Source organism: Carcharodon carcharias, chromosome 14, assembly GCF_017639515.1.
Source record: "Carcharodon carcharias isolate sCarCar2 chromosome 14, sCarCar2.pri, whole genome shotgun sequence".
In the NCBI taxonomy this organism is placed as follows: Eukaryota; Metazoa; Chordata; class Chondrichthyes; order Lamniformes; family Lamnidae; genus Carcharodon; species Carcharodon carcharias.
This window is the reverse complement of record NC_054480.1, coordinates 51,129,468-51,144,736: the sequence shown is the minus strand read 5'-3', so window position 1 is coordinate 51,144,736 and position 15,269 is coordinate 51,129,468. Positions and strand designations below refer to the sequence as shown.

Genomic DNA, 15,269 nt, shown 5'->3' with positions numbered 1-15,269 from the left:
GTTCAAATAAGTCACTGCTATACTCAAAAGCTGCTAGACAGGAAACACAAACCAGTTTAAAAGTTGTAATATTTATAAATTTAAAAGTTTAAGTCTGTACATTGCCTTACAAGAGAGATTATCGAATGTTCAAACAGTGTGAAAAACTCAGTTGCATCATACTGTAGTGTAGGCCAATAGTTTCACATGTGGCGATTATCCAATTCTACATTCTTCAAAAAAATTCAGAAATCAAATCCTGCTTCCCAAATGGAGACCAAAGCATAATTGCAGGGCATCCACTAATAACACATTGCAACCAGTCATTAGGTTTGCAAGAGCATGTTGGGTTGATTCCTTTCCCTCCTGTGCCACTACTGTACTACTGTGGAACATTTAAACTTTACAGACCAACTGAGATTAAGAACTCAACATGGTGCAGTGCCAAGCTGTCAATTATCTGCATTTCTGCATTTCCTTTGTGCTCAACAGGAACTGCTCATAAGCTCAAGAGATCTTACAGGAAAGATTGAACGTGCTGGGCTTTTTTCTCTAGAAAGGAAAAGGCTGATGGATGAGCCAATAGAGATCTTTAAAATTTTAAAGGGGTTTGACAGATTAGATGCAGAGAAGTTACTTCTTTTTGTGGAAGAGTCCAAGTATTGAGGTCTTGGATAAGACAAGTCATTAGTAAATCCAATAAGGAATTCAGGAAAAAATTCTTTACCCAGAGAGTGCTGAAAATGTGGAACTTGCTACCATGTGGGGTAGTTGAATCAAATAGCACAAATGCATTAAAGAGGAAGCTAGATAAACACATGACAGAGAAGGAGTAGAAGAGTATGCTGATAGGGTCAGTTGAAGTAGGGTGGGAGAAAGCTTGTGTGCAGGAGCATAAATAATTTGAGCCAGATGGTGCGTAAATTTCTGTAAATTTCTATGCAATACCGTTCCACTTATTTGTATGTGATAACTTTTAGCTTTGTTGGTTTGTATGCAAGTCAGCTGGTGCAACCTTATGTTTTATGACGAAGAAATTAAACCATGGACTAGTTCAAGCACAAATGTAACCACATTCTTTGGGCCTTATCAATGTTACCATTTATTTTTAATCACTACCAATATAAACAACTATCCTAGTCACATTATGTTTTAGTACCTGTACCACATTAGTTAAGAAAAAATACAAAGTATTTAATCAGCCAACAGAAGCAGTGAATGAGCCACTTATTTTAAACCCAGAGAGGTATCAAATTTAAACAAAGGGCGGGGGAAGAAAAAGCAAGCCTTGAGAGAAGGGATTTGAATGAACCAAGATAACAATAAGAAAATCAAACTAGAAGGAAAGAAATTATAAATAGGCCAAATGAACTGAAATGGCAAGGATCCAACTTAAAAAAATCTTTGACAATCTCTCCTTTGCCTCCACCTATCACTGGCCTCTATCCAGCTTCACCTGTCCAACGCCCCCTTAAACAGCTTATATTTCACCACATTTCTATTTTTCTTTAGTTCTGATGAAGATTCATACGGGACTCGAAACGTTAACTCTGTCTTCCTCTCTACAGATGCTGTCAGACCTGCTGAGTTTTTCCAGCAATTTTTGTTTTTGTTAAAAAAAATGCAGAATTTGCTTCCACTTTACTAGTTAGGAGATATTATACTTACTGTAAATGCCATGTTTGGGGATAAATGCCTTCAGGAGTGGAGAGATTAGAACATTAGAAAGGGACAATAAAAAATGGATGTATTATTCCAAAAATACAAATATGAAACCACTGCTTGCAGGCTGTCTCATCACAGCATTTAGATGCAAACTCTTGAGATCAGTCAAGTGATACTCATGTTTCATTAAGTTGTCTAGAATAAAGTTACAGTAAAGGGACTATATATCAGTTGATATTGTTAATGGTTCCCTCTCCTAAGGTACTTTCCCCCTTTCCTTCAAATCTCCTGTCATCACCCTTTTCTTAAAAAAAAAGCCCTTGGCCTGTTCCATCCTTACAAACTACACCCCATCTCCAACCTCCCTTTCTTCTCCAAATTCCTTTACTGTGTTGTTGCCTCTCAAAACTGTGCCCAACTTACCATGTTTGAATCCCTCCAATCAGGTTTCTGCCCTTGCCACAGTACCGAAGTGTTCGAAAGGCATTCTATGTGACTGTGGCAAAGGCAAGCTATTCCCTCCTCGTCCTTCTCGACCTGTTTGACCATAATATCCTCCTCTGAAAGTCTCACCACCATGGACCAAGCTGGGTGATGCTGCACTTGCCTGGTTCCATTCTTATCTATCCAGTCATAACTCTAAAATCACCGACCAAATACTTCTTTTTCTGTTCCTGCAATCTTAACTTATGGTATCCCTGGCCCCCTCCTATTTCTCATCTCAACCCCTTGGTGACATCATCCAAAAGCTTAATTTTAGTTTCCACATACACACTGACCTCAGCTGTACCTCACCACTGCCTCTCACTAGCCCTTCAACATTTGAATTGCTAGACTGGTTGTCCAACATCCAATAATGAATGAGCAGAAATGTCTTCCAATAAAATATCAGGAAGACCAAAGCTATTGTCTTTGGAGCCTACTACAAACTCTGTTTTCTAACCACCGACTCCATCTCTCTCCCTGTCAACTGTCTGAGGCTGAACCAGCCTGTTCATAACCTTGCTGTCAAGCATGACCCCAAGAGGAGTTTTTGACTACATGTCCACACAATCACTAAGACGAGCTGGCTAAGTATTCGGCATCAGGTTGCAGCTAGGAAGCAGAGAAGAGGCAAGGAGGGAAATTGGAATGGTCATTAATTGGGGGGTTGAGGGGGAAGAAAAGGCAGGGCATAGGAGATCAAAAGAGTTAATTGGCGAGGGAGGAGGAAGAGATAGGATTCAGCAACCAAGGAACACAGGAGGGAGAGATCGGAAATGTTAGGTCATTTGGACATTGTGGTTTGGGCCAGGTGTTCAATCAAATTAATAGGGGAGAAAAGAGATGGAAACATGTAAATTGAATCCGGCAGGTAAGAGTAAAGACACCTGCTGGATCCATAAATTCTTATCTCTTTTTAGCTGCCAGATTCAAAAAGGCCAAGGAACCTGTTTGGCTAGGGTTAAATTTAAAATGGAGATTAAATCGGAGGCACATAGATAGCCTCATTATAATATTTAAATGATCATCCCACCCCTTGTCAGCTGCCAGCTCCTCATCACATCTTTGTTAAAACCTGAAGTGGGCAGATGTGCGCTGGGGTGGGGTCCACTTTGAGATTTTTTAATGTTTTTAACATCCCACCCATCTCAAACAGATCATTTGGGGGTGGGGTGGGGGGTGTGGGGAGAAGGGAGATGGGAAGTTAAACTTCCCTCCTTGGCCTCTAACGTAAATGCAGATTTTTTTTCATGGAAGCAAAAACCAATCTCACTGAAAAAAATAACCTAGTTAACTTCCATTGAATAGTTTGTTACATTAAGTGAATCATAAAAGAACAAATGTGTTCCTGGATTGACATTCCAAAAAGGAGGAACTGGCGATTAATTTGGGCAAAACATGGTTTGTGACACAATGGAAGAAGTGTGTTTAGATTCATGCCCCCCCGGTGCAGATTAGATTAACTAGGATGATACCAGAAATGAGATGGATACGGTTATGAAAGATTAGAAAAACTAGAACTGCAACATTGGTTGAAGGGAATATCAATTGGAAATATTCAAAATTTTGATATGATTTGAGAATCTAAGCAGTGAAAGATTGTTTCCATTTGTTTGAATCACTAAAAATGGGGCACATATTTAGCATGAGTACAAGAAGAATGGGGGGGGGGTGGGGGAAGAGAAGAAAGAGATCAGAATTCTTTTCACGAAATGAGTTATTAGAATATGAAATACATTGTACCTCTGTTAAAATTCATCCAAATTTAAGAGGGAATTATACTTTTAAAAAAGATCCATGAAGGAAGTTTAGAAGTGGGATTAGAGTAGAAAACTCATAACATTGGCATGATGGACTAATTTGTCTCCTTCTGAGCTGAAATTTCTATGACTATATAAACCCACAGTCAAAATAGTTGACACAGATGCACTGATGCTTCAGTCGTTTCACCCAGCATGGTATTAAGCCAATAGGAGCAGGAATGCTCCAAGTTAGTCCCTTACTGTGCTGTCAGAAGGTAGCAGCAGCAGCACAATTAACATCAAAGTCAAAAAACGCACATGTGCATATTTCATGAAAATAAGATTGGGCCTCCTACAGTCCAGTAGCCACTTACATGAAGTAGCAATACATATGTGAAACCATTCCTTTATACAATTCACACCAGTGCGGGGTAAAAGAGACATAACTGATGGAAGTTACAGACTCACTTTTATCAATGCTGGCTTTCGCACTGTACAGCCTACTGCTATAGCCAAAAGCATTGCTTCTTTTTGTTGAATAGTGCTCATCTTTGAGAAAACAAATGATAGAGCTCAATACCAAATTTTTTGACTGATTCTTTTTTTTCAATTTGCTCTTGGAATATGTGCGATGTTCATAAAACTGCATCACCACCCATTTTGTCCCTGGTCATGGTTAAGGAATGGCAATATACGTTGCAATGGTGTACACTTAAAAGTCATGGTTGATATTGATCTGCTCAGTCATAGAGGTGGCAGAATGGACAGTTGCCGCAGTCCATCCAATAGATAGTATGTTATGCAGTCTAAGTGTACGGACTGGGCTGGAATTTGAAGGCAGGTACTTTTTTCTCAAATTTACATCATGGAAAGATAACAATGTGGAAACTTCATAAGTTAGAAGTAACCTATGGTAGCACGACTAGGAAGCAATTTGTAACCTTATTGTTGGCTATGGGCTATTGAAAGCTACACTATGGGAAAAGCTTTATTGCTGTACAGCAGTGGAGAAATATCACATGATTCAAGGGCAAAGTCCTGAGTCATGCAAACCAGGAAGATCCTAGTTCAATCCATGGACTGTGTAGAGTTAACTGATATCAGTCAGGGATCACTAGGTGCACTATGCCTTGGTGCTCTCGGTTAAGTGAGGAGGAAATTGCTCCGGGTTTACCTCACAGAAAGCCTACTGCAAATGCAAATGGGGACGCTAGGTGAGGATATTATTGGGTTGGGTTCTGATGCCTCTGTAAAAGAATAGCTTGGCACCAGAATTATTTTCAAGCCTCATTCGTGAAATCCATCATAGACAAAATTCATCATAGCTGAAGGACGAAATGGCTCAGTGGAGGCAGGCTGCGGAAAAGTATTTGAGGAACAGGGTCTCAAACCCGAGACTAAGGTCATGTTTTACCAGGCAGCAGTTATCCCTGTGCTACAATGTTTCGGAGACTTGGACAACCCATAGTAGGCATCTCAAAGCACTGGAGAAATACAACCAGCAGTGCCTTCACAAGGTACTCCGAATCCAGTGGCAAGGAAGATGGTCCAACAGCAGCATCCTCTCCCAAGCTAAAATGTAAAGCACTGAGGGGCTTATCACTCAAAACCAGTTCCGCTAGACAATACATGCTATTCGTATTATCATGACTCACTGGGGATAGTGCACTGTCGTATCAAGCCCCACTGATCCCGAAGCCATGACAAATGTGAGAAGCTTAATCGGACCACCAAATTGCTCCTTTTCTACCTAACTGTTTAATTTAGGTTAAAAGAATATGAGCACCAGGTTTATAAACTTAACAAGTAAATAACTGTTCATTAAACAAATTGTCTGTAACCAGTGGCAAAAGAAAGAAATATGAACTGCTAACTTTTAAATGCGCACACACACATGCACATTAAGGGTGAGATAAAACAGTTCAATAACACCAATTGGACTTCAGGATTAAATGGGTTGACTTTGATTACTTTCTTCCAAATTCCTTGCAGGTTGTTGTGGTTGACACAACAACTTGCAGTCTGTAGTTCTCTGATTGAAACTAGCTTTTAATGTCTTTACTGGTGATTTTTCCCCTTTTCCTCCTGACAGGGGTTTCTCAAAGAAAGCAAGACACAGTGATGTGAGGAACAGCCAGCTAGCTACTATGGCATGATTACTATAGTCTTACAAAACACAGGAGAGGGGCCTTTCAGGTCTTTCCTCTTTTCAGGTTAGGAGCTGGTCTACTGCACTATCCTCACACAAAAGCTGGCCACTTGGTCAGGAGCCAATCAAAACGGCGTCACTAGGCAGACCCCCCTTAATCCAGGTCTCCTTTCCAGCACTACTCTGTCCAACCTGGAGGGCGAGGGAGGGAGAGAGAGCCAGAGTGGTGGTGGGTGGGGGAAGGGAAGAGGAAGAGAGGGAACATTGTCAGGGGGAGGGAGAGAGGGCGGGGAAGGGAGTGCACACACTTGAGGGGAGGGAACAGAGAGTGCGAGCATACGAGTGAGCAGGAGGGGGCGAGGGAGAGAGTGAGCGAGACCAAGAGTCGGGGGAGGGAAGGGAGAGAGAGAGCAGGCGAGGGGCGAGGGAGAGCTAGGAGGGCTGTGGGGCACTAATGGGGGAGGGGGCCCCTGCGGGGACGCTGGAGAGCATGTGTGGGGGTGGAAAGGAGAAACTCTGTAGAAAATAGTTGGAAATAAGTATTTAGCAGAGTGGTTATCACAGTTCAACAGTCCACATGTCATGAAGGTATGTGAGGGATAAATGAATAAGGAGATCTCATTTACCCAAGCATTAGTCTGAAGTAATGGAATGTGATGCCAACCAAGTACAACAGCAACTACTGAACAATGTACACTAACAGTGGTTTCGCAATTTAAATGGTTACAATTACACACTAACTGAACAAACCACCTGGCTTGTTACGGTTTGGTTGCATAAATGGGTGTGGCAAGGAATGTTGCACTGATTGTGTTTCAGTCAGGTACACACTTACCCAGATTCCATGAATGAGTCACTGGGCTGGAATGCTTATAAAGATAAGCGCTGATTAATTTCCTTCTTAGTTATGAAGGGACCATTTTAATATTTATACCATCTTGCTTTTATTAACATTGCCTTAATGGGTTCATCTAAAAGGTCATTCTATACATTTGTAGATTGATCAATTATCCTCAAAACCACTGAATTACGAAATAATAGAATCTAATTGAATTCTTCCTGATCCTTGGTGTTAAATGTGTATTTGTGGACATCAGTTTAGGACAAGGTCTGTTGGCAATGGCTTTCAGTCAGTAAACACACACTACTGAGGTTAACATCATGAATAGCTACTAGGCCAAAGTAATGGAAGACTTATTCGTGCCTGCGGTAGGGAGGGGGTGGCAGTTCAATCTGCACTTACCAACAAAGTACAGGCCTGTTGCTGCTCCAAGTAATCCCATTGCTGCAATTTTCATGAGAACAGGAATTCCTGTTCAGTGTACAAAGGCCAAAATCCCTTTTACTTGTAGCTAACAACATCATTCAGATAGCAGTGGGAGTGAGGGACATAATGAAGAAGTGAATCTGAAATCAGTAGAGTGGAGAAAAGATTATCATAATGAGAGGAGCAGGCCAGTATGAATGTTTGGGAGGGGGAGGCAAGAAAGGAAGGAGGAGGAAAAGTGCATGTATTAACTGTGGAGGGTGCGAAGAATGTCAGATTGGGAGGGTGGGGATGGACACGCGGGAGAGAGAGGGGGGAACGAGGAGAGCGGGCGAGCGGGGGGGGAACGAGGAGAGCGGGCGAGCGGGGGGGGAACGAGGAGAGCGAGCGAGCGAGGGGGGAACGAGGAGAGCGAGCGAGCGAGGGGGGAACGAGGAGAGCGAGCGAGCGAGGGGGGAACGAGGAGAGCGAGCGAGCGAGGGGGGAACGAGGAGAGCGAGCGAGCGAGGGGGCAACGAGGAGAGCGAGCGAGCGAGGGGGCAACGAGGAGAGCGAGCGAGCGAGGGGGCAACGAGGAGAGCGGGCGAGCGAGGGGGGAACGAGGAGAGCGGGCGAGCGAGGGGGGAACGAGGAGAGCGGGCGAGCGAGGGGGGAACGAGGAGAGCGGGCGAGCGAGGGGGGAACGAGGAGAGCGGGCGAGCGAGGGGGGAACGAGGAGAGCGGGCGAGCGAGGGGGGAACGAGGAGAGCGGGCGAGCGAGGGGGGAACGAGGAGAGCGGGCGAGCGAGGGGGGAACGAGGAGAGCGGGCGAGCGAGGGGGGAACGAGGAGAGCGGGCGAGCGAGGGGGAACGAGGAGAGCGGGCGAGCGAGGGGGGAACGAGGAGAGCGAGCGAGGGGGGAACGAGGAGAGCGAGCGAGCGAGGGGGGAACGAGGAGAGCGAGCGAGCGAGGGGGGAACGAGGAGAGCGAGCGAGCGAGGGGGGAACGAGGAGAGCGAGCGAGCGAGGGGGCAACGAGGAGAGCGAGCGAGCGAGGGGGCAACGAGGAGAGCGAGCGAGCGAGGGGGCAACGAGGAGAGCGAGCGAGCGAGGGGGGCAACGAGGAGAGCGAGCGAGCGAGGGGGGCAACGAGGAGAGCGAGCGAGCGAGGGGGCAACGAGGAGAGCGAGCGAGCGAGGGGGCAACGAGGAGAGCGAGCGAGCGAGGGGGCAACGAGGAGAGCGAGCGAGCGAGGGGGCAACGAGGAGAGCGAGCGAGCGAGGGGGCAACGAGGAGAGCGAGCGAGCGAGGGGGCAACGAGGAGAGCGAGCGAGCGAGGGGGCAACGAGGAGAGCGAGCGAGCGAGGGGGCAACGAGGAGAGCGAGCGAGCGAGGGGGCAACGAGGAGAGCGAGCGAGCGAGGGGGCAACGAGGAGAGCGAGCGAGCGAGGGGGCAACGAGGAGAGCGAGCGAGCGAGGGGGCAACGAGGAGAGCGAGCGAGCGAGGGGGCAACGAGGAGAGCGAGCGAGCGAGGGGGCAACGAGGAGAGCGAGCGAGGGGGGAACGAGGAGAGCGAGCGAGGGGGGAACGAGGAGAGCGAGCGAGGGGGGAACGAGGAGAGCGAGCGAGGGGGGAACGAGGAGAGCGAGCGAGGGGGGAACGAGGAGAGCGAGCGAGGGGGGAACGAGGAGAGCGAGCGAGGGGGGGAACGAGGAGAGCGAGCGAGCGAGGGGGAACGAGGAGAGCGAGCGAGCGAGGGGGGAACGAGGAGAGCGAGCGAGCGAGGGGGGAACGAGGACAGCGAGCGAGCGAGGGGGGAACGAGGAGAGCGAGCGAGCGAGGGGGGAACGAGGAGAGCGGGCGAGCGAGGGGGGAACGAGGAGAGCGGGCGAGCGAGGGGGGAACGAGGAGAGCGGGCGAGCGAGGGGGGAACGAGGAGAGCGGGCGAGCGAGGGGGGAACGAGGAGAGCGGGCGAGCGAGGGGGGAACGAGGAGAGCGGGCGAGCGAGGGGGGAACGAGGAGAGCGGGCGAGCGAGGGGGGAACGAGGAGAGCGGGCGAGCGAGGGGGGAACGAGGAGAGCGGGCGAGCGAGGGGGGAACGAGGAGAGCGGGCGAGCGAGGGGGGAACGAGGAGAGCGGGCGAGCGAGGGGGGAACGAGGAGAGCGGGCGAGCGAGGGGGGAACGAGGAGAGCGGGGCGAGCGAGGGGGGAACGAGGAGAGCGGGCGAGCGAGGGGGGGAACGAGGAGAGCGGGCGAGCGAGGGGGGAACGAGGAGAGCGGGCGAGCGAGGGGGGAACGAGGAGAGCGGGCGAGCGAGGGGGGAACGAGGAGAGCGGGCGAGCGAGGGGGGAACGAGGAGAGCGGGCGAGCGAGGGGGGAACGAGGAGAGCGGGCGAGCGAGGGGGGAACGAGGAGAGCGGGCGAGCGAGGGGGGAACGAGGAGAGCGGGCGAGCGAGGGGGGAACGAGGAGAGCGGGCGAGCGAGGGGGGAACGAGGAGAGCGGGCGAGCGAGGGGGGAACGAGGAGAGCGGGCGAGCGAGGGGGGAACGAGGAGAGCGGGCGAGCGAGGGGGGGAACGAGGAGAGCGGGCGAGCGAGGGGGGAACGAGGAGAGCGGGCGAGCGAGGGGGGAACGAGGAGAGCGGGCGAGCGAGGGGGGAACGAGGAGAGCGGGCGAGCGAGGGGGGAACGAGGAGAGCGGGCGAGCGAGGGGGGAACGAGGAGAGCGGGCGAGCGAGGGGGGAACGAGGAGAGCGGGCGAGCGAGGGGGGAACGAGGAGAGCGGGCGAGCGAGGGGGGAACGAGGAGAGCGGGCGAGCGAGGGGGGAACGAGGAGAGCGGGCGAGCGAGGGGGGAACGAGGAGAGCGGGCGAGCGAGGGGGGAACGAGGAGAGCGGGCGAGCGAGGGGGGAACGAGGAGAGCGGGCGAGCGAGGGGGGAACGAGGAGAGCGGGCGAGCGAGGGGGGAACGAGGAGAGCGGGCGAGCGAGGGGGGAACGAGGAGAGCGGGCGAGCGAGGGGGGAACGAGGAGAGCGGGCGAGCGAGGGGGGAACGAGGAGAGCGGGCGAGCGAGGGGGGAACGAGGAGAGCGGGCGAGCGAGGGGGGAACGAGGAGAGCGGGCGAGCGAGGGGGGAACGAGGAGAGCGGGCGAGCGAGGGGGGAACGAGGAGAGCGGGCGAGCGAGGGGGGAACGAGGAGAGCGGGCGAGCGAGGGGGGAACGAGGAGAGCGGGCGAGCGAGGGGGGAACGAGGAGAGCGGGCGAGCGAGGGGGGAACGAGGAGAGCGGGCGAGCGAGGGGGGAACGAGGAGAGCGGGCGAGCGAGGGGGGAACGAGGAGAGCGGGCGAGCGAGGGGGGAACGAGGAGAGCGGGCGAGCGAGGGGGGAACGAGGAGAGCGGGCGAGCGAGGGGGGGAACGAGGAGAGCGGGCGAGCGAGGGGGGAACGAGGAGAGCGGGCGAGCGAGGGGGGAACGAGGAGAGCGGGCGAGCGAGGGGGGAACGAGGAGAGCGGGCGAGCGAGGGGGGAACGAGGAGAGCGGGCGAGCGAGGGGGGAACGAGGAGAGCGGGCGAGCGAGGGGGGAACGAGGAGAGCGGGCGAGCGAGGGGGGAACGAGGAGAGCGGGCGAGCGAGGGGGGAACGAGGAGAGCGGGCGAGCGAGGGGGGGAACGAGGAGAGCGGGCGAGCGAGGGGGGAACGAGGAGAGCGGGCGAGCGAGGGGGGAACGAGGAGAGCGGGCGAGCGAGGGGGGAACGAGGAGAGCGGGCGAGCGAGGGGGGAACGAGGAGAGCGGGCGAGCGAGGGGGGAACGAGGAGAGCGGGCGAGCGAGGGGGGAACGAGGAGAGCGGGCGAGCGAGGGGGGAACGAGGAGAGCGGGGCGAGCGAGGGGGGAACGAGGAGAGCGGGCGAGCGAGGGGGGAACGAGGAGAGCGGGCGAGCGAGGGGGGAACGAGGAGAGCGGGCGAGCGAGGGGGGAACGAGGAGAGCGGGCGAGCGAGGGGGGGAACGAGGAGAGCGGGCGAGCGAGGGGGGAACGAGGAGAGCGGGCGAGCGAGGGGGGAACGAGGAGAGCGGGCGAGCGAGGGGGGAACGAGGAGAGCGGGCGAGCGAGGGGGGAACGAGGAGAGCGGGCGAGCGAGGGGGGAACGAGGAGAGCGGGCGAGCGAGGGGGGAACGAGGAGAGCGGGCGAGCGAGGGGGGAACGAGGAGAGCGGGCGAGCGAGGGGGGAACGAGGAGAGCGGGCGAGCGAGGGGGGAACGAGGAGAGCGGGCGAGCGAGGGGGGAACGAGGAGAGCGGGCGAGCGAGGGGGGAACGAGGAGAGCGGGCGAGCGAGGGGGGAACGAGGAGAGCGGGCGAGCGAGGGGGGAACGAGGAGAGCGGGCGAGCGAGGGGGGAACGAGGAGAGCGGGCGAGCGAGGGGGGAACGAGGAGAGCGGGCGAGCGAGGGGGGAACGAGGAGAGCGGGCGAGCGAGGGGGGAACGAGGAGAGCGGGCGAGCGAGGGGGGGAACGAGGAGAGCGGGCGAGCGAGGGGGGAACGAGGAGAGCGTGCGAGCGAGGGGGGAACGAGGAGAGCGAGCGAGCGAGGGGGGAACGAGGAGAGCGAGCGAGCGAGGGGGGAACGAGGAGTGCGAGCGAGCGAGGGGGGAACGAGGAGAGCGAGCGAGCGAGGGGGGAACGAGGAGAGCGAGCGAGCGAGGGGGGAACGAGGAGAGCGAGCGAGCGAGGGGGGAACGAGGAGAGCGAGCGAGCGAGGGGGGAACGAGGAGAGCGAGCGAGCGAGGGGGAACGAGGAGAGCGAGCGAGCGAGGGGGGAACGAGGAGAGCGAGCGAGCGAGGGGGGAACGAGGAGAGCGAGCGAGCGAGGGGGGAACGAGGAGAGCGAGCGAGCGAGGGGGGAACGAGGAGAGCGAGCGAGCGAGGGGGGAACGAGGAGAGAGTGAGGGCAGAACGAGGAGAGAGAGAGTGAGGGAGGAAGAGAGCGAGAGAGAGCACGCGGTGGAAATATGGGGCCAGGCCGACACAACGCAGGCACCAGGGGACCATGTGGATATGCAAAAGAAGGGTGAAGCAGGTAAAGAGAGGGTGTTGCGCTCGGGGAAGAGACAAAGTGGGAGCAGAGGGGAGATGGGAGAGCAGAGAGGTGAGGGCTGTGGGGAAAAGGGAAGAGGGAGCAGGTGGAAATGGGTAGAGGGAGCTGGCGGAAAAGGGAGGGAGGGCTGGGGAAATGAGGAACTGGAGAGGTTGGAAGAGGAGAAAGAAAGAGGCTCAAAATAAGCTACGAGGCTTGGAGGAAAGAGGCAACTTAACTAAGAAGTTTGGAAGTAGTTTGGGCAGATTAGTGTGGTCCTTTGGATATAAAAGGGGTCGATTGCTGAGGTAATCTTTAGGAAGTACTGATTTGTTTCATCTATTTAAAATCCAAATACCTCTAATGATTTAGAATGCACAAAATATTTAATGTAAATCTTCTATTTATTTTTGCAGCTTTATAAACTGAACTCTTAATTTACATGCAGCCTAATCAGATCAGTAATGTTCAAATATCTGAGTTTTAAAAAATTCTGCCCACTTTTTCTAGCTTTTTGCTCACGAATGCAGTCTCCATAAGACATAGGAGCAGAAATTAGCCCCCTCGGCCCATTGAGTCTGCTCCGCCATTCAATCACGGCTGATAAGTTTCTCAACCCCATTCTCCCGCCTTCTCCCCGTAACATTTGATCCCCTTACCAATCAAGAACCTATCTATCTCGTTCTTAAATACACTCAATGACCTGGCCTCCACAGCCTTCTGTGGCAATGAATTCCATAGATTCACCACTCTCTGGCTAAAGAAGTTTCTCCTCATCTCTGTTCTAAAAGGTCTTCCCTTTACTCTGAGGCTGTGCCCTCGGGTCCTAGTCTCTCCTACTAATGGAAATCATCTTCCCCACGTCCACTCTATCCGAGCCTTTCAGTATTCTGTAAGTTTCAATCAGATCCCCCCTCATCCTTCTAAACTCCATCAAGTATAGACCCAGAGTCCTCAAACGTTCCTCATATGTTAAGCCTTTCATTCCTGGGTCTCGTGAACCTCCTCTGGACCCTCTCCAGGGCCAGAACATCTTTCCTGAGATACGGGGCCCAAAGTTGATCACAATATTCTAAATGTGGTCTGACCAGAGCCTTATAAAGCCTCAGCAGCACATCAATCATATGAACACCAAGGGATACAACAGAAAGACTGCTTCGTCAAATGAAAGGCAGCATTTACCATTTCGCAAGATTATTTTTTATTTTGAGAAGCATTCGTGTACTTGCATGTTTACACATCCTGCTAAGAAAGAATTCTGATTCATTCAGCCTGTCCCACACAATTATGACGTCTTGTGCACCATAATATACACTACCCCACCTTCCCAGGTAATAGTTCAGGCCTCTTACACACACTCACCAAGTATCTCAACATGCACCTGTTGACTAACAACTGAGCCTTATAAAGTCTCAGCAGCACATCCCTGCTGTTATATTCTAGTACTCTTGAAATAAATGCCAACATTGCATTTGCCTTCCTAACTACTGACTCAACCTGCAAGTTAACCTTAAGAGAATCCTGGACTAGGACTCCCAAGGACTCTGAATTCTCTCCCCATTTAGAAAATAGTCTATGCCTCTATTCTTCCTACCAAAGTGCATGACCTCACACTTCCCCACATTGTATTCCATCTGCCACTTCTTTGCCCATTCTCCTAACCTGTCCTAGTCCTTCTGCAGCCTCCCCGCCTCCTCAATATTACCTGTCCCTCCACCTATCTTTGTATCATCTGCAAACTTAGCCAGGATGCCCTTAGCTCCTTCATCTGGATCATTAATGTATAAAGTGAAAAGTTGGGGTCCCTTCACTGACCCCTGCGGAACTCCACTAGTCACTGGCTGCCATCCTGAGAAGGACCCCCTTATCCCCACTCTCTGCCCCCTGCCAGACAGCCAATCTTGTAACCATGCTCCTTTGATTTATTCCTTATATTCCTCAGCACCCATATCCCATTACTCTCTTCAGCAACAACTTAAATTTACAAAGCATCTTCAATAAAATGTTCCAAGGTGCTTCACATGAGCATTATAAAGCAAAATTAGACACCCAGCCACATAAGGCAATATTAGGATAAATGACCAACAGCTTGATCAAAGAGGCAGTGTGGTGTAGTGGTTCAGGACAGGAGTTCCAAAGCTTAGGCACGCCACAAACACTTTCTACCGAGGACACAATTTTCTTTACGTACCATCATTTTCTACATTACTTTGTAATTTTACAACTGAACAGATAAATACTCCAATTGTAATAGACAACTAAAAACCATTTACATTGTATAAGGTCATAGTTAACAGGCATTATTCATATGGCAAGTTTAGTCTGGTTGGAAAGGCTAATGTAATGTACATAAGATTTTCAATGATGCTCACAGAACATCATTGTCCTTTGATACTGTATTTTTTGTTGCAAAAATTAACTATTTGTAACTACCTTTTTATCAAAGCCAGTGACAGGAAAATATAGCCAATGACAAAGAGCACTTTGGTCCTTGTTCTTTTAAACAGTGTTAGATGAAGGATAAGGTCCCGAAAAACATGTACGATCCAGAATCATTACTACAGCTGATATTTCTATAGTGCCATGTTGAGAGATGCTAGAATATTTACAGGTCCATGGACACTAGTGCTCCCTTTTTATTTTGAAGTTCTCAGGATGGTAGAGGAGAAAAGAGAGTGTAAGACCAGACCAAATTGGATTGGCCATATTGCTAAAACAGACATGTTGCCAAAGCTTTTGTTTTTTTTAATTCGTTCATGGGATGTGGGCATCACTCGCTAGGCCAGCGTTTATTGCCCATCCCTAATTGCCCTTGTTCAGAGGGCTAACTGACTCTTAACTAGAGTCAACCACATTGCTGTGGGTCTGGAGTCACATATAGGCCAGACCAGATAAGGACAGCAGATTTCCATCCCTAAAGGACATTA

General features: G+C 51.5%; 1 protein-coding gene across 1 annotated transcript in view; it reads right to left on the bottom strand.

Annotated features, from left to right (window-relative positions):
- LOC121286780 (partitioning defective 6 homolog beta-like) overlaps positions 1–15,269 on the bottom strand; it is a 73,649-nt gene that overhangs the window by 4,936 nt on the left and 53,444 nt on the right. The gene's annotated exons all lie outside the window — the stretch shown is intronic.